The sequence below is a fragment of the Monodelphis domestica genome, chromosome 5, assembly GCF_027887165.1.
Source record: "Monodelphis domestica isolate mMonDom1 chromosome 5, mMonDom1.pri, whole genome shotgun sequence".
NCBI lineage: Eukaryota > Metazoa > Chordata > Mammalia > Didelphimorphia > Didelphidae > Monodelphis > Monodelphis domestica.
Genome location: NC_077231.1, coordinates 285,105,368 through 285,124,689, shown reverse-complemented (window position 1 = coordinate 285,124,689; position 19,322 = coordinate 285,105,368). Strand labels below are relative to the sequence as shown.

The following is a 19,322-nucleotide window of genomic DNA, read 5'->3' as shown; positions in this document are numbered from 1 at the left end:
CAGAGGGAGTACCTTGCAGGCAAAGCTGTGCCAGGCTCAGGGCTTTGAACACAGGCAGCAGGGAGGCAGCCAGAGGAGAACCTCAAAGAAGGCAGCTCAATTGCAGCTGAGACACTTCATATTTCTGCCACCCCCCCTTCCCAAGGTTTTGGCTTCAGGGCACATCCAGCTCTGCAAGTTCAACTCCCTGGGCTTAATCTTTTTTTTTTTAAACCCTTACCTTCCGTCTTGGAGTCAATACTGTGTATTGGCTCCAAGGCAGAAGAGTGGTAAGGGCTAGGCAATGGGGGTCAAGTGACTTGCCCAGGGTCACACAGCTAGGAAGTGGCTGAGGCCAGATTTGAACCTAGGACCTCCCGTCTCTAGGCCTGGTTCTCAATCCACTGAGCTACCCAGCTGCCCCCCCTGGGCTTAATCTTATCAAGCCTTCAGAGGGCAAGGAAGTTCAAGCTCCAACACCCCTCCCCCACAGAATACTCTGAGCTTTGCTAAGCTCCAATGGTGAAGGTTGACAGAAAAGTCCAAACCCACAGAGCCAGCACATAATGAGAAGAACAAGACTGCAGGCAAGTACAGGGGGAAAAGAAGGGGGCAAATATGAGCAAACAACAGAAAAAGAAAAAAGAAATTACAATTGACAGTTTCTATCCAGGTAATGAACAAAGAGCAAATGCAACAGAGAAGGGTGAGGGAGCACCAAGCAAAAACCCAGAAGCTCCAGCAAATTGGACACAGGCTTTGAAAGAACTCAAAATACAATTCAAAACACAAGAGAGGCTGAAGACAACTGGGAAAAGAACTTAAAAAGTAAGATAAGTCATCTGGAAACAGAGGCACTTGAACTAAAACAAGAAAATAGTGCCTTGAAAGCCAAAATTAATCAGTTTGAAAATGAGGCAAAGGAGATGAAAGATGAGGCAAAGAAAATGAAAAATGACTTCCAAAGAAAATCAGACCAGAAGGAGAAGGATGACCAAAAAGCCAGGGATGAAATTCAGTCTTTAAATACCAGAATGCAACAATTAGAGGCAACAATTAGAAGCAACTTCACAAGGCAGCAGGACACTATAAAACAAAATCAAAAGAATGAAAAAATTGAGGAAAATATGAAACACCTCATTCATAAAACAGAAGATTTAGAAAACTGGTCCAGGAGAGACAACTTAAGAATCATTGGTCTTCCAGAAGACTATGACAAAAGAAAAAGCCTGGACATCACATTACAGAAAATTATCCAAAAAAACTGCCCCAACATTCTAGAACAGGAGGGAAAAGTGGAGATTGAAAGAATCCATAGATCACCTCCTTCACTTAATCCCCAACTGACAACGCCTAGGAATGTTATAGCCAAATTCAAGAACTATCAGGCCAAGGAAAAAATAGTACAACTTGCTAAGAAGACGTTGTTCAGATACCATGGAAATACAGTTAGGATAACACAGGATCTGGCTGCATCTACACTGAAGGACCGAAAGGCATGTAATATGATATTCTGGAAAGCAAGGGAACTAGGTCTACAAGCAAGAATCAACTACCCAGCAAAACTGATTATATTCTTACAGGGGAAAGTATGGTCATTTAATAAAATAGAAGAATTTCAAGCAATTGTAAAGAAAAGACCAGACCTGAACAGAAAACTTGATGCCCAAACACAGAACTCGAGAGAATTATCAAAAGGTAATTAAGAAAGGGGGAAAAACAAAAACACACACATAAACTTTTTTTGAGATCCAATGAGTAAAAATGATATGTATCCCTACAAGGAAAGAGGATATTGGTAACTCTTAAAATTGTTATTATCACCTGGGCAGCTAGAATAATTATACTTAGAGGGAACAGTGATAAACTGTATAGGATGAAATGCCAAGACATAAATATGTATGTAGATATATGTATGCATAAATATATATAAAACTAGAGGTTCAAAAAGAGGTTAATACTAAGAAAAATGGAGAAAGAAACAAAATGGGGTAAATTTATATGTTACAAAGAAGAGCAAGGTGGGGGGGGAGAACATCAATACACTGGAAGGGTAAAGACTTTGGAGATAGGAAATACTCAATTCTAACATGCATTGAAATTGACTCGAAGAGGGAAGAACAATCAAATACACTGGGGCAGAGAATTGATTCCCTCCCTATAGGGAAAAAGGAGAGGGGTAACAAACAGACTGGTGGGGAGGGAAGCAATAAAAGGAAGGGCAAGGGGGGTAGTTATAAAAAGACTATAGAAAATAAAAGGGGAATAATAAGGGGGTAGAAAGGGAAGTAAAATTAGAGTGGGAATTAGGGGGACTGATTAAAAACAAAACACTGGTTTAGAAGGAAATAGTGAAAGAAGAAAGGGCAGAACTAGGAATGGAAATCAAAATGCTGGGAAATACACATAAATCTGAATGTGAATGGAATGAACTCACCCATAAAATACAAGCAAATAGTAGAGTGAGATAGAAACCAAAACTCTACCACATGCTGTCTACAAGAAACACACATGAGGAAGGTAGACACCCACATAGGCTAAAAGTCAGTGGATGGAACCAAATCTATTGGGCATCAACTGATAAAAAGAAGGCAGGAGTTGCAATCATGATATCTGACAAAGCCAAAGTAAAAATAGATCTAGTTAAAAGAGATAGGAAAGGTAATTAAATCCTGATAAAAGGCAGTATAGACAATGAGAAAATATTGGTACTCAACATGTATGCACCAAATGGCATAGCATCCAAATTTCTAAAGGAGAAACTAGTGGAGCTCAAGGATCCATAGATAGAAAAACTATACTAGTGGGAGACCTGAACCTTCCTCTATCAGAACTAGAAAAATCAAACCAAAATATAAATAAGAAAAAGTTAAATGAAGTGAATGAAATCTTGAAAAAAATTAGAGTTAGTAGACATGTGGAGAAAAATAAATAGGGACAAAAAGGAATAAACCTTTTCAGGAGCACATGGTACATTCACAATGATAGATCATGTACTAGGGCATAAAAACATTTCAAACAAGTTCAAAAGAGCAGAAATAATAAATGTAACCTTCTCAGATCACAATGCAGTGACAATAATAATTAGTAAGGGTACATGGAGAGCCAAATCAAAAATTAATTGGAAATTAAACAATACAAGTCTCCAAAAATTAAAGTTAGTTAAAGAACAAATCATAGAAACATTTAATAATTTCATTGAAGAAAATGACAATGATGAGACATCCTTTCAAAATCTATGGGATGCAGCCAAAGCAGTACTTGGGGAAATTTATATCCTTGAGTTCATATATTAACAAATTAGGGCAGTCAATTAATTGGTCATGCAATTTAAAAAACTAGAAAGTGAACAAATTAAAAATCCTCAGATGAAGACTAAATTAGAGATCCTAAAAATCAAAGGAGAAATTAATAAAATTGAAAGTCAAAGAACTATTGATTTAATAAATAAGACTAGACACTGGTACTTTGAAAAAACAAATAAAATAGACAAAGTACTGGTCAGTCTAATTTAAAAAAGGCAAGAAGAAAACCAAATTGACAATATCCAAGATGAAAAGGGAGACTTCACCTCTAATGAAGAGGAAATTAAGGCAATCATTAAAACCTATTATGCCTAATTATATGGCAATAAATATGGCAATCTATGTGATATGGATGATTATTTACAAAAATATTAATTGCCTACATTAATAGAGGAAGAAATAAACCTAAGCATCCCCATATCAGAAAAAGAAATTGAACAAGCCATCAAAGAACTCCCTAAGAAAAAATCCCCAGGACCAGATGGATTCACAAATGAATTCTATCAAACATTCAAAGAACAACTAATCCCAATATTATACAAACTATTTGACAGTATAAGCAAAGAAGGAGTTCCTCAAAATTCCTTTTACAACACAAATATGGTACTGATTCCATAGCCAGGCAGGTCAAAAACAGAGAAAGAAAATTACAGATCAATCTCCCTAATGAACATAGAAGCAAACATTTTAAATAGAATACTAGCAAAAAGACTCCAGCAAGTGATCATGAGAGTTATTCATTACGACCATCTAGGATTTATACCAGGAATGAAAGGATGGTTCAAAATTAGGAAATACATCCTCATAATTGGCAATATCAACAAGCAAACTGACAAAAAAATGATTATTTCAGTAGATGAAGAAAAAGTCTTTGACAAAATACAACACTCATTCACATAATTGGCAATATCAACAAGTAAACTGACAAAAAACACATGATTACTTCAGTAGATGAAGAAAAAGTCTTCGACAAAATACAACACTCATTCATATTGAAAACACTAGAAAGCATAGGAATAGAAGGAACTTTCCTAAAAATAATAAACAGTATATATCTAAAACCATCAGCAAACATCCTCTGCAATGGGGATAAACTAGAAGCCTTCCCAATAAGATCAGGAATGAAACAACGATGCCCATTAACAACTCTATTATTTAACATTGTACTTGAAACACTAGCAGTAGCAATTAGAGAAGAAAAAGAAATTGAAGTTATTAAAATAGACAATGGGGAGACCAAGCGATCACTCTTTGCAGATGATATGATGGTCTACTTAAAGAATCCTAGAGAATCAACTAAAAAGCTAGTAGAAATCATCAACAACTTTAGCAAAGTTGCAGGATACAAAATAAACCCATATAAGTCATCAGCATTTCTTTATATCTCCAACACATCTCAGCAGCAAGAATTAGAAAGAGAAATTCCATTTAAAATCATCCCAGACAATATAAAATACTTAGGAATCTGTCTGCCAAGACAAACACAGGAACTATATGAACACAATTACAAAACATTCCACACAATTAAAACTAGATCTAAACAATTGGAAACAAACATCGATTGCTCATGGGTAGATGAGCTAACAAAATAAAAATGACAATCCTACCCAAAGTAATTTACTTATTTATTGCCATACCCATTGAACTACAAAAAAACTTTTTTTACTGAATTAGAAAAAAATCACAACAAAGTTCATTTGGAAGAACAAAAGATCAAGGATATCCAGGGAAATAATGAAAAAAAAATGTGAAGGAAGGTGGCCTTGCAGTCCCAGATCTCAAACTATACTATAAAGCAGTAGTCATCAAAACACTATGGTACTGGCTAAGAGACAGAAAGGAGGATCAGTGGAATAGACTTGGGGTAAGTAACCTCAGCAAGACTGTCTATGATAAACCCTAAGATCCCAGCTTTGGGGATGAACATCCACTATTCGATAAAAACTGCTGGGAAAATTGGAAGACAGTATGGGAGAGATTAGGTTTGGATCTATATCTCACACCCTACACCAAGATAAACTCAGAATGGGTGAATGAATTGAATATAAAGAAGAAAACTACAAGTAAATTAGGTGAACACAGAATAGTATATATGTCAGATCTTTGGGAAAGGAAAGATATTATGACCAAGCAAGAGTTAGAAAAAAAATCACAAAATGTAAAATAAATAATTTTGATTACATTAAATTAAAAAAGGGTTTGTACAATCAAAACTAATGCAACCAAAATTAGAAGCAAAGCAACAAATTGGGAAAAAATCTTCATAACAAAAACCTCTGACAAAGGTCTAATTACTGAAATTCATAAAGAGCTAAATCAATTGTACAAAAAATCAAGTAATTCCCGAATTGCCAAATGGGCAAGCAACATGAATAGGCAATTTTCAGATAAATAAATCAAAGCTATTAATAAGCACATGAAAAAGTGTTTTAAATCTCTTACAATTAGAGAGATTCAAATAAAAACAACTCTGAAGTATCACCTCCCACCTAGCAGATTGGCTAACATGACAGCAAAGGAAAGCAATGGAAGGAAAGTGGCTAAGTTGGGACATTAATGCACTGCTGATGGCATTGTGAATTGATCCAACCATTCTGGAGGGCAATTTGGAACTATACCAAAGGGGTGCTAAAAGACTGTCTGCCCACTGATCCAGCCATAGCACTGCTGGGTTTATACCCCAAAGATATAATAAGGAAAATTACATGTACAGGAATATTCATAGCTGCACTCTTTGTGGTGGCAAAAATTGGAAAATGAGGGGATACCCTCCAATTGAGGAATGGCTGAACAAATTGTGGTATGTATTGGTGATTGAATACTATTGTGCTCAAAGGAATAATAAACTGGAGGAATTCCATGTGAACTGGAATGACCTCCAGGAATTGATTCAGAGTGAGAGGAGCAGAACCAGGAGAACATTGTACACAGAGACTGAAACACTGTGGGACAATCGAATGTAATGGACTTCCCCATTAGTGACAATGCAGTAATCATGATCAACTCAGAGGAATCTATGAGAAAGAACACTATCCATATTCAGAGGAAAAACTGTGGGAGCAAAAACACTGAAGAAGAACAACTGCTTGATTACATGGGTTAAGGGGGATATGATTGGGGATGTAGACTCTAAATGATCATCCTAGTGCAAACATCAACAACACGGAAGTAAGTTCTGATCAAGGATACATGTAAAACCCAGTGGAATTGTGTGTTGGCTATGGAAAGGGGTGGGGGTGAGGGGAGGGAGGGAAAGAATATGATTCTTATAACCAAGGAATAATGTTCTAAATTGACTAACATTTTCCAAAAAAAAAAATGTTATTACCCTGTAAAAAAGTCTGCTTATTGGACTGACATGATGAGTGTAAAGGCTGATTTCCTTTCCTTGGCCTTTCTGTAGGCATCAAGGCTCATCATCTTGAGACTCCTTTTCCCTGGCTGTGGTCTTTGAATTACTAACTGTTTCAGAGGAAGCCAGAGCTCTCTCTCTCTCTCTCTCTCTCTCTCTCTCTCTCTCTCTCTCTCTCTCTCTCTCTCTCTCTCTCTCTCTCTGTCTCTCTGTCTCTCTGTCTGTCTCTCTCTGTCTCTCTCTCTCTCTCTCTCTCTCTCTCTCTCTCTCTCGATAACATTTTTCATCACAGGTTCTTTGAAATTGTCTTGGATCTGTAATGTATGGCCAGAAAGGGAACACACACACACACAGAGGAGAGAGAGAGAGAGAGAGAGAGAGAGAGAGAGAGAGAGAGAGAGAGAGAGAGAGAGAGAGAGAGAGAGTGAAGAGAATGGAGAGGGGGAAGATTGACCTTTCCCTCTCTTCCCTTTGGGAGAAGGTAACCCAGTTTTGTCTCCCTGAGGGATGGAGTATTCCCTCTCAGAGAATGGTTCTTGGAGATGGAGGTTAAGAACTAGAAGGAAGAGCTTTGGTAAAATGACGCACTGCCTCCATTTTTGGTCTCAGCTATTGTTGAGAGGCGGAATGGACTCTTCTGTCTCTGGCTCCCTCAGGTACACCAACTGCCACTCCCCCTCACCCCCAAGACCTTGGGTTACTTCTCAGTCCAGGAGAGAGGATTGCTCCTTGGATCTAGTTATTTGGATCCTTGGGATCCTGAGCTAACCCTCCTCTTTGGGGAAAGGTATGGTTCTCCCCAAATCTTCAGCCCCATTTCCTAGTATCAGAAACTATTCAGATCTAAATTATTTGGGTTCTCACAGGGAGAGGAGAGGTATGGGGTCAGGTAAGGGAAATGGGTGAGCAGGAAGCCCTATGGACTTGTCTCTGCTGGCAGACTGATTCCCCAAGGTCTCAGGGTTCAGGTTCTGGGGCTTTGACTCCTCTTCCAGCCAGCTGCTGGTTTGGTCCCTACTCCTGAGACTACTGGAGTTCAGGAACAAGTTAGTGAGAGAGATGGAAAATAGAGATCCTTGAAAAGGGGGTCTCAGAGGATGGATTTTCCAAGTCCTGGTCCACAATATTCATTGATGACTGAGCTGTTGTTGAAAGCTGATTGAGAGATAGTCAGGGGTTCACAGGGAAATAATGATCTCCAGAGACCCAAGTTTCTTCCTAGCCAGAGAGAGCTGCTTCTATTCTGGCTCCGAGGTGGGAGAAGTGAGATCAGTTGGAGTTCCCCAAGCCTCAGATCCTGACTAGAATCTTGAGTTTTTTCTTCTTGCACCTCCCCTGCTCTCTCTCTCTCTGCATCTGATTTCTGTCAGAAATTGTTCCTTAAACAGATGGGATTTGATTTCTCTCTTTAGATCATTGTCTTCATCAGAGTAGATAAGTCTTTTACAGTTGATCATCATGATAGTAATGCTTTTACCGTGAAAAATGTCTCCTGCTTTTGCTCACTTCACTTTGATAGAGTTCATATAAATCTTCCCAGATTTTTTTTCTGAAAACACTCTGATGATCATATCTTAGAACACAATAGTATTCTATCACAATCATATACCACATCTTTTTTAGCCATTCTCAAATTTGCTGAACATCTCCTCAATTTCCATTTTTTTTTGCCACCACTAAAAGAGTTGCTATAAATATTTTTTTTAAAAAAATAGGCCCTCTCTCTTTTTCTTTGACCTCTTTGGGATATAGACCTAATTATAGCATTGCTAGTTCAAAAGGCATGCACAGTTTTATGGCCCTTTGGCTGCAGTTACAAATTGTTTTCCAAAATGGTTGGACTAGTTCATAACTCTACCAATAATGCATTAGTGCCCCACTTTTTTATATCTCCTTCAGCATTTGTTATTTTCCTTTTCTGTCATGTTAGCAAGTGTGTTAGGTGTGAGGTGATATCTCAGAGTTGTTTTAGTCTGCATATCTTTAATCAGTAGTCATTTAAAGCATTTTTTCATATGACTATTGACAACTTGGATTTCTTCTTCTGAAAACTGCTCATGTCCTCTGACCATTTATCAACTGGGGAATGGCTTTTATTTTTTTACAAATTTGGCTTAGTTCTAAATATATCTGAGAAATGAGGACTTTATCAGAGAAACTTGCTATATTTCCCCCCCAGTTTCCTGCTGATTCTGAAAAATTTTAGGACTGGTTCCATGGCTGCTGTTCTTACACTTTGACAATGGTTTGGTCTGGAGAGGTCTTAGAGGCTTTAATGGGAAAGTAGTGATACTCAAGAGCTTCCTCTTCCCTTGTAATTGTTGCTGAGTACTTATAATTGCTTCATTTCTCATTTAAAAAAAAACCTTACCTTGCATTTTAGAATCAATAGTGTATTAGTTCCAAGGCAGAAGAGTGGTAAAAGCTAGGCATTTGGGGTTAAGTGACTTGCCCAGGGTCACATAACTAGGGAGTGTCTGGGGCCATATTTGAACCCAGGAGCTGCTTTAATTTTTTAAATTTTTTTTTAAACCCTTACCTTCTGTCTTGGAGTCAATACTGTGTATTGGCCCCAATGCAGAAGAGTGGTAAGGGCTAGGCAATGGGGGTCAAGTGACTTGCCCAGGGTCACACAGCTAGGAAGTGGCTGAGGCCAGATTTGAACCTAGGACCTCCCATCTCTAGGACTGGCTCTCAATCCACTGAGCTACCCAGCTTCCCCCCTTTAATTTTTTTTAATGCAAGAAACCTTCTCTTTTTTTTCCTTCCAGAGAATCAAATCATACTTCATTAATACCATATCTGCCTTTCTTCCTCTGAAAGTGTTGAAAGTCTGTGCTAGACAAGAACAACTAAATATATCTCTAGCACTGATGACAGTGTGGAACTTGAGATATTATCCTTTTGATTTTCTTTTTCTTAACAAGATGTTATAAGTTCCTAGAAGGCAGCAACTGTTTTCTTTTGGGTTTTCCATCCCTGACCTCTGGCACATTACTTTGTAAATAGTTGGTACTTAATAAAAATTGCATTGAATTAAATCTAAGGGATATGCTAAAATCATATGGATAGACTGGATGTACATTACTTTGTAGATGAGGAGAATTCCTGAAAATTTGCCTGAAAAATGCATGTCTGTGTCCCAACATCTATTTTCCAACTACTTTTCATTATATAATTGGAAATATTATTTCTTTTCTTTGCTCACCTTTCTCTATTTCAACCTTTCAATACCAAGGCCAAGCTAGGATGGGGTTGAACTAAAGGATGAGTGGTGGTGCTCATGAGTTTGATTGGCTGACTGATTGCATTTTAAAACCAAATATCAATTTTATTACTCATACTAATGAAGGAGGGAGTCACAGATGATTCTTAAAACATTAATATTTCACTTTGGAATGAACTAAAACACACATTCAGAAAAGAGACACATTTATGACATATAGAATTTTCAAATGAGGAAGGACCTCTTTTTCTTATTTAGTTGAGAAAACAGAGAAGGAAATGCCTTGGCCCCTTTCAGATCTCAGTCTGGAGCAGCTTCTTTTTCAGCTGGCTACTATTGTCATTCCTCTATAGTTTCTTGGGTCTTTTAGATACCAGAAAGAACAGAAACACATGACAGAGAGGGCCTTTGGGCATTTAACTTAAATGGAACTGCCTGAGTACATTCTAATGTGAAGTGGGACACTCAAAAGGAGAATCCGCATGCTTGCTTTGTGAGGTAGGGAACAGACATCAGAAATGCTAAACTTGTGAAAGGAAAGAAAGAGAAAATGGAAATTGTTCTGTCTTGTGCTGAAAGGGGGATGATGATTTTTTTTTTTTGAGCTGAGTAGTAACCTTGGGAAAAGGGTGTTGAGATAGATTGGCACATGACTCTATAATATATGGAAGCCTCTCATTTCCTTACTTTAATTAGGGATTTCCTCAGTGTATGCATAGATTATTCCTATAAAGTTTCTGTAGTGATGAAAAAACAAAAATAAAGTCAGGTAGCAGGCTTCCCCAAATTTGAGGTATCTTGAGAATAGATTATATCAGTCCCATCTATGGTGTGGATTTCTGCTGTTCTGGGTCAGATCTAGCCATTTTTTCCTTCTTCAACAAGAGTTATTTCCATTATTTCACATAATAATGTGATAATATAATAAGTGAGGGAATCCAGATGTAGCTGGAATAGCAAATACACATGTATTTCCTTTTAAATAAAATATAGGCACATAATTATTTCACACAATTTGATATAAATTCCCTCCAACTTCATACATCATGGACCGAGGGACTCAGGGACTACCATGGTTTGATGAATCAACCCCCAAATAATGAGTCCTTTAGAAGTAAGCATATATTTCTTTTAAAAGTCTTTTAATCTGATTTGCAACTGAAATCTTCCATATATCTTTTCTCTCATTGTAGAATGTGAATTCCTGGAGAGCAAAGATTGCCTTTACTTTTCTATTTGCATCTCCAAAGTGGATCCTAGTGCTTTGCATACCATAAGCAATTAATAAATATTTTATACATTCATCCATTTATTTTTAACACTGCCCAACTATTTCTTTCTCCCCAATTATATATTTCCTTGATCTATTTTATGCATTTCACTTAAGTGTTATTTTGATGTGTCCTATTCATGGGGTTCTCAGCCATGTTGGTGAAGGGTAAGCTTCTCCCAATATAAAAAAGCTTCTTCGCTGAATTGGATACAGCATAAAGTTTTATGATTCTCTTTTGTTAATGCAGGCATTTTATATTCTTGTAATTATTCACCCATTTCACCTAGATTATCATATTTATTGCCATATAGTTGGAGAAGGTAGTTCTTAATAATTGTCTTAATTTCCTCTTCATTAGAGGTGAGATCACCCTTTTTTGATATTGTTAATTTGATTCTCTTCTTTCTTTTTAAAATTAGATTTATTAGTACTTTATTTATTTTTTCAAAATAGCAGCTCCTAGTCTTATTTATTAGCACAATAGTTCTTTTACTTTCAATTTTTATTAATTTCTCCTTTAATTTTTAGGATTTCCAATTTAGTTTTTATCAGGCGATTTTTAATTTGTCCTTTTTCTAATTTTTTAAGTTGCAAGCCCAATTCATTGATCTCCTCCCTCTTTATTTTGTTGATATAGGCAAGTTTTATTACTCTCAAAGACATTCTGTTGAATCCTGGGATTGAAATCTGAATATCAACAAGATCACAAATTGCTAGAAGTATCTTTTATGTAGCTTCTTGTCTTTGGTCATTTTTGAGAACATGCTACAGTCTACCCATAGCTCCCTTGTACCTAGTTGTTTGCATTTTGTTTCTCACAGTAGAAGGTGAGCTCCTCAAAGTCAGGGACCATGCTTTTGTCTTGATTTATATTCCCCGCACTTAGCATAGTTGCCTGGCATATAGTCACTCCTTAATAAATGCTTGATTGATTTGACCATGTATTAGATCACCTGTAGTTTTGATTCTTCTGAGATCACAGTTTTACATGATTTGAAGCCATGAAGATTCATTGGGTGATTAATAACATTGAAAGATTCGTTTTCATAACTGGAAGCAGTTTGGGATCTTTGAAAAAAAATGGCGCAGATTTCCAACTGTAATCCAGCTCATTTTCTTCCTACTTTTGAATGCTGGACCCATTGCATTATCCACTTCTAATTCAAATGCAAGATATATGTTCCAATGGGCTAGCTCAGTGGGCTTCTTACCCATCTGCATGCTGAGCATTCTACTTGGTTTTTCCTGTGTGGATTACTAAACGGATCTCTTTTGAGGGATTATGAATCTTGATTAAATTCTTGGTAGAAATGGATTTATTGAGAATTTTTGATGCAACCAGAATAATGTCATCCAAAACAGTACGACTGGAAGATTTCACTATCTTTAGGGACTAACCTTATTTGGTCATTTTGCAGTGCAGCCTTCATGGTGAATCATGCTGATTTACACAGAAAGTAAATTAGGAGTGATTGTAAGCTCCTCATTTGTTTTACAAAAAGATTCACAATAGGATTCTTTCAATAAACACTCCCAGGACTTTTAAAATGTGTTTTGGTTTTTAATGATTTTCAATAGCATATCAGCTTCTCAAAATAAGTTCTATCTGAAGTATACAACCCAATAAATATTCATTAAGCACCTACTGCTTGTCAGATAATATGCCAAGCTCTGGGGATACTTGTAAGAAGAGGAAAGGCTGTCCCTACCCTCAAGAAGCTTATGATATAATAAGAGAAGGTAACTCACAAAAGGAAGCTGGAAAGTGGGGCAAGAGGGACAAAGATACATCTGGTGTGGGAACATCATATTCTATGGAATCCAAACTGATTGAAAGTGGATGGAAAGTGTCACTCAATCCCTTCATCTAAATGAAAAGGCCAAACATATAACCATGGAAAAATATTCTAAATTAATTAATTAATTTTTTAAAATGAAAAGAGTATCTTCCATCTTAGATTAGAGTCTCTTGATACATTACCATCACTGCCTTTATTCCATTTCTCTATGTAGAACCCATGATAGTAGTTGATGCATACAGGGAACTTGTACCTTAGTACTGAAAGGAACAGAAACATCTGAAACAGAAGCCAAAATTGGGGAGACAGGAGTCCTGAGAATCCTTTGTATCCTGGCCTTTACCTAAATTACTAGTCTTTCATAACTTTCTAGGACTCTGTGGTCCAGCAATACTGGTCTCCTGACTGCTGTTGACACATGCAGACATTTTCCCTGGTGGTTCCTCAGTGACTCAAATTCTGACTTCTCTGGCTTCTCTCAAGCCTAAGCTTCTGTAAGAAGCCACTCCTGATTCCCTTTAATGCTTTTCCTCTGAGACTATTTCCCACTTATTCTGTATTTATCTGGTTTGTACATCATTGTTTTCATGTTGTTTCCACCTATTCTGACAAAGTCACATTTCCCCAGAAGTATCTGTTATGCAACTTCTTGACTTCAATTCATTGTTGGGAATATATTCCCTTTGCTTCTTGTCTCTCCTCTTAGATTGTGACCTCTTTGAAGGCAGGTCCTGTTTTGCCTTGCTTCATGTTCCCATACCTAGCACAGTACCCTGCACATAGTTGGTGTATAATAAATGCTTTTTAAAAAGCTTGATTTGACCCAAATGGGCTTAGGGAAGAAGCAAAGTCTGAAGAAGAGAACAGGTCAAGCTTTGGAGCTGAACCAAGGCAAATAAAGATAAAAGGAAGTGAAGGTGGAAATCATGAATATATCATTCATGAACCAGATTGTCTAGAGGACCCCACTACAATAACAGCCGGGATTTGACAGGGAAAATCTCAAAATTCCCACTCTTGTCATTCTTTTTGGCACTTGCAAGTTAGAGTATTTATTCATCTAGACTCTGCCCTTCATTTCCTCTTGATTTGTACTTAGAGATATTTCCCTGCTATTCCATATTGCAACCATGGCTAAACAGACCCTTAATAGATCCCATTTATGATCCCTGAATAACTAGTTTAAAACAAATAGTATCACTCGACTCTGGACATGATTAATTGGTTATTTCCATATTCTACCACCTATACTCTGAGCCTTTTCCTCCTCCCATCAGAACTCTGAGTCTGCCCTGGGATCCAGGGCACAAATAGGTTAACTTTCCCCTTATTTTTTCCTGGTACCAGATCACTTAGCCACTTGCTACAAGACAGTTGAAGAAAATTATAATCCCCAGGGCTGCTATCTTCATCACCCTGGTTTTAGGGGTGGGGACACTGGGATTTCATTTGTATAGGGAACTCATAGGCGATAAAACACCTTTTATCATGGATAGATTTCAGGAGCTCTGGGAGCCTGGGTGAGAAAAATTATATCTTTATTTTTTTTATTAACATCTTCATTTGTGTGTGCATGTATGTGAATGTAAATGAAGGGGAAATATTGGCAAGTTTTAACATGGAAAGGAACACATTGAATTTTAGGAATGGATGAAGAGTGGTATTTATTTCCAATTTTCATCATATTTACTTCCATGAATATTTTCTCCCTTTGTCTGGATCTCATCATCCTCCAATCCCATATACCCTAGGGCTTCTCAGTTTACCCCTCCTCACACACATATGCATTTTACTCATCAGCATATTTCTCCTCTGTTGGACCACTTTAGTTTATAAGTAATGGGAATGGTGATTCTGTAGCTTTATTCAAAAGAATTAAAGAAGCTTGAAGTACATCGTATCCTAAAACTAAAGAGTTAACAAGGGCTAACTAGTCTGCCTAAATCACTGACATTTTTACTGAGTATAAGACAGATCAGTATGAATTGACTCACAAATTTTCCAGCCCCCCTTTTTCATGAAGTAAAATATTTCTGTAAAGGACTAAAGATGGGAGAGTTATATTAATCGTGATCATATATGCATTTACATGGGCAGGATGTTCCAAAAGTCTTTAGCACTGGCTTTAAAAGTGCACTGAGACTTTTGGGACAGCCCATTTTTGTGAGACTCCCCAAAGATGAGGTGTGATTTGAGAAGCCTGGCAAGGACCACCCACCTAAAAACATGCCTCTCACTAAGTCTTCCATGACACTTCTCTTCCCATCTGGCAAATTTTAAGGAGCTTCTATTAAAGTTCCTTCTCCCCTTCTTATTCTTAGTGTTAAAATATATACTTTCTTGGGATAAAGGAAGGGCCCTCCTAAAGGATCCTTTACAAGGTCTCTCCCATTAGCACATTAGTACAGAGTAATTAGGACAGGTAGGTTGTACCATAGTGCACAGAGTGCTGGGTCTGGAGTCAGAAAGACTCATATTCCTGAGGTCAAATATGGCCTCAGACCATTACTGGCTGTGTGACCCAAGGCAAGTCACTTCCTCCTGTTTGCCTCAGCTTCCTCATCTGTAAAGGGAGCTGGAGAAGGAAAAGGCAAACCACGTTGGACACAACTTAAATGACTGAACAACATGAAATAGCAATTACCTTGAAGACTTTGGGCAATGCAAGACCACCAAAGACGCAGACAAATGAAGGTGAAGGAAGGTCCACTGGGAGAGAGGTTTAAAAAGATGAATTTTGGGCAAAATAAGGTAGGCAATAGGCCAAAGAACCCTCATTATTCAAGTGTCTGGGATATAACTGGCAAAGAATGCTGTCACAAATCACTCTGTATGTTTTGGGGTGGATGTGAAAGGACTAAAGAGCAAAGGAAGGAACAGAGAGCTGAATTTTTCACCCACACACAGCTGGCTAAGTGAATTGTCTTGGCCTTAGCCACTCTTCCAGGAATATCACTGGCCATGGTCCTGCCACAGCTCACACTGTAGGAACTGACCAAAATGCTGACAGTGCTGAAAAGCTGTTGCTTCTGAGAATTGCTGAGTCAAAGAGTTGAATCTTCTAATCAGGGCAAAAGTGATTCAATCATTTCCAGTTTTCTACACTAGTCCACACTTGGCACGCTGAGTCCATTTTAGAGCTTATATTTCTGGATGTATTTTGGGGGATCAGGATTCTGTGTGCCAAAGAACTTTATGTTTTGCAGTGTCTGGTGATTGAGTTTTTAATTTGTTTTCTCCTTTCAGCTGGGCATCATCTGCCAACCATGCCATCTCTGCTTTCACAGAAACCATTCATAAAAATTGTTGGTTAGGACAGGGCCAAGGACAGAACTCCATAGTAGTCAAATTGATTCCATAAACATTTCTTATGTACCTACTATGTGCAAGCCTCTGTAAACAGTCACTGGTGATAGGTGATACAAAGACAAAAGTAAATCAGTCCCCTTGAGGAAGAGATTATATTCTACTGGAATGCAGAATGGCAAAATGAATTTATCATCAAAGACCTGCCTCCTGGTGGACATTAACCTATTAAACACTCCTAGTCTTTACATATGGTTAAAAGCTAGTTCTCAACTCACTATGTACATGAGAGACTCATGGATTCCAAATAAGCATTAGGGATGCTTTAAAATTCTTTTGAAAGGTTTTATTAAGCCTCCTGCTCTTAGTATGACTTCATTTTCTAATAACTCACAATTCTTACCCCAAGAAAACTTTCCAGAAAAACAAATCATTCAATCAATAAAAAAAGAATTTAAGCTTCTATCATGTCCAAGACACCATGCTAGGTACTGGCATACAAAGATGAAAGTAAAACGATCCATGCCCCCAAGGAGGCATTTTAGCAATAGAGACAAAGAGTACAAACTAATCATCTACAAAATAGATCCAAGGTGAATGGGACTGGAGTTGAGGAGGAAAAGTGCTGGCACTTGGGAGGATAAAGATGAAATTAATATATATAAACTGCCATTTTACCTGAGTTTTTAAGGAAACGAGGGATTCCAAGGGGGTGAAGGTGGGGAAGGGGAGAGAGGACAAGCAGTTCAAAAACCAGAGATACAAATGGTGAGGTGAGTACAGGAATTATAGGAAGACCAGATGAACTGCATTGTAGAATCTGTAATGGGGAGTAATAGCCTAAAGTTAACCAGGGAATAAGCAGGGAATAAACCTGGTAGCCAGTTTGTTAAGGCTTTAAATGCCAAACAGAGGAATTTATATTTGCTTATAGAGGTAAGAAGATCTCGTGGAGTTTATTAAATACAAAAGTGACATAGTCAGACCTACACTTTAACACAAGTTACTTTGCCACATGGGGAAGATGGATTGAAGTAGAGAGAGCCTTGAAACAGGGACAATAGAACATCCAGGATATGATGAGAGTTTGAGCTAAGGTGATGGTTGTGTGTGGGTGTCAAAAAGGAAAAGGGGCGAGAAATGCTGAGGAGGTGGAAATAACAAGTTTTGGTCACAAACTGTATATGTGAGATGAGAGTGAGGATTCAAGAATAACCCCAAGGTTGCAAATCTGAGTGACTGCTGCATGGTGGTGCTCTCAGCAGAGAAAGGGAAGTTCAGAAGAAGAGTGAATCTGCAGGGCTAAGATGGTGAATTCAGCTTTGGACACATTGCATTTGGGATGCCTGTGTAAATATATGCTTGGTAAGTAGTTCGTTTTCCAGCTTCCTCTTTGACTGCCATCTTGCATGTCCTATCTTCAGCTCTTCTACTGCAACCCCAGGGATAAGCCCCTGAGTCATCTGAGCAGCTTCACTTCCATTCTGTTAAAATGAAAAAAAAAAACCCAACTATGGACCAATAGAAACTTTCTAAGCTATAGGTGTAAGTGCTCATTTGTGAGAAAGGAACTGCCCAGAGAAAGAAAAAAGTGGTTGGTTCATAAAACAGCTACAGCAGATAATGAGAAACCTCAGTTTCCCTTAGAGAAATTAGGAGTAAACAATATCTGTGGTGTTGAAGAGGGGAATATGTTTACCAACCAGGGAATGATGACTCTAAAGTTTAGACATCTTTGGCAGTAAACAATTTCCATAAAGTAGCTAGCAGAAATGCTCCCTAATATCGTAGACCAGCATGGACTAGATCAGTAAGACTGGCACAGGTTTTACATAAACTGTCAAATGGAAAAGCAACCTTGGAGGAGGAGGAGGAGGAGAATGAAGTTCCAGATCTCACTGAGAATTTTGATGAAGCGTCTTAGAATGAAGGAAACAGAATGGAATATCTGTATATTCTGTGATGTTCAACTTTCCTTATAGTCCAACTCTCACAGCTATACATTGTTGCTGTAAAAACTATACCCTTGACTATAAAGACCTTTGTTAGCGAGGTGATGTCTTTGCTTTTTTAATGTCCTGTCCAGATTTCCTGAGATTTCCTCCCAAGGGGCAAGTATCTTTTAATTTCATGATTGCGGTCACCATTTTGAGCCCAAGAATATAAGATCTGACATTGCTTCCATTTCTTTGCTCCCTCGATTTATCAGGAAGATATGGGAATAGTTGCAATGATCTAGATTTTTTTTCTGTTAAGCTTCCACCCAGCTTTTACACTGTCCATAGTTTTTCAGGAACTACTAAATCTACTAAATCTAAACCCTCAAATCTATTCCTGACCTCTAATTTATATTCATAAGTGATTTGTGTAGGTCATACCTATACAGTCTAATGGTTTCCCCTACTTTCAATTTAAGTCTGAATTTTGCAACAAGAAACTCATAATCTTAATATCATAATCAATCAACAAGAAATCAATTCTAGATCTTATTTTGACTGGCTGTATAAAACTTCTCCACCTTTAGTTACAAAATATATAACTGTTCTGATTTCAACACTGACCATCTAGTGACGTTCATGCATGAAGTCACCTTTTGGGTTGTTGAAAAAGAGTGTTTGCTATGACCATTGAGTGATCTTGACAAAACTCTATGCATCTCTGCCCTGCTTCATTTTGTACTTCAAGGGCAAAATTGCCTGTCATTCCAATTATCTTTTGATTTCCTAGTTTAAAATTCCAATCCTCTATGATGAATATGACTTCTTTTTTTGGATTTTTTTTAGGAAATGTTGTAAGTCTTCATAGAATTGAACAAATTTGGCCCCCATAGCATCAATGGTTGGAGGATAGATTTGTATTACTTTAATGTTGAACAGTTTGCATTGGATTTGAACAGATATTGTGATTTTTGAGATTATATACAATTACTGCTTTTCTCATCCCTTTGCTGACTATGAGGACTATACCATTTCTTCTAAGGGATTCTTACCCACAGCATTATATGTAGTGATCACCTGAATTAAATTCACCCATTCCTGGGGGCAGCTGGGTGGCTCAGTGGATTGAGAACCAGGCCTGGAGA

At 37.7% G+C, this 19,322-nt stretch overlaps 1 pseudogene; it reads left to right on the top strand.

Annotated features, from left to right (window-relative positions):
* Window positions 1-17,753: 17,753 nt before the first annotated feature.
* LOC130454742 (transcription factor BTF3-like) lies at window positions 17,754-18,203 on the top strand (annotated as a pseudogene).
* The last annotated feature ends 1,119 nt before the right edge of the window (window positions 18,204-19,322 follow it).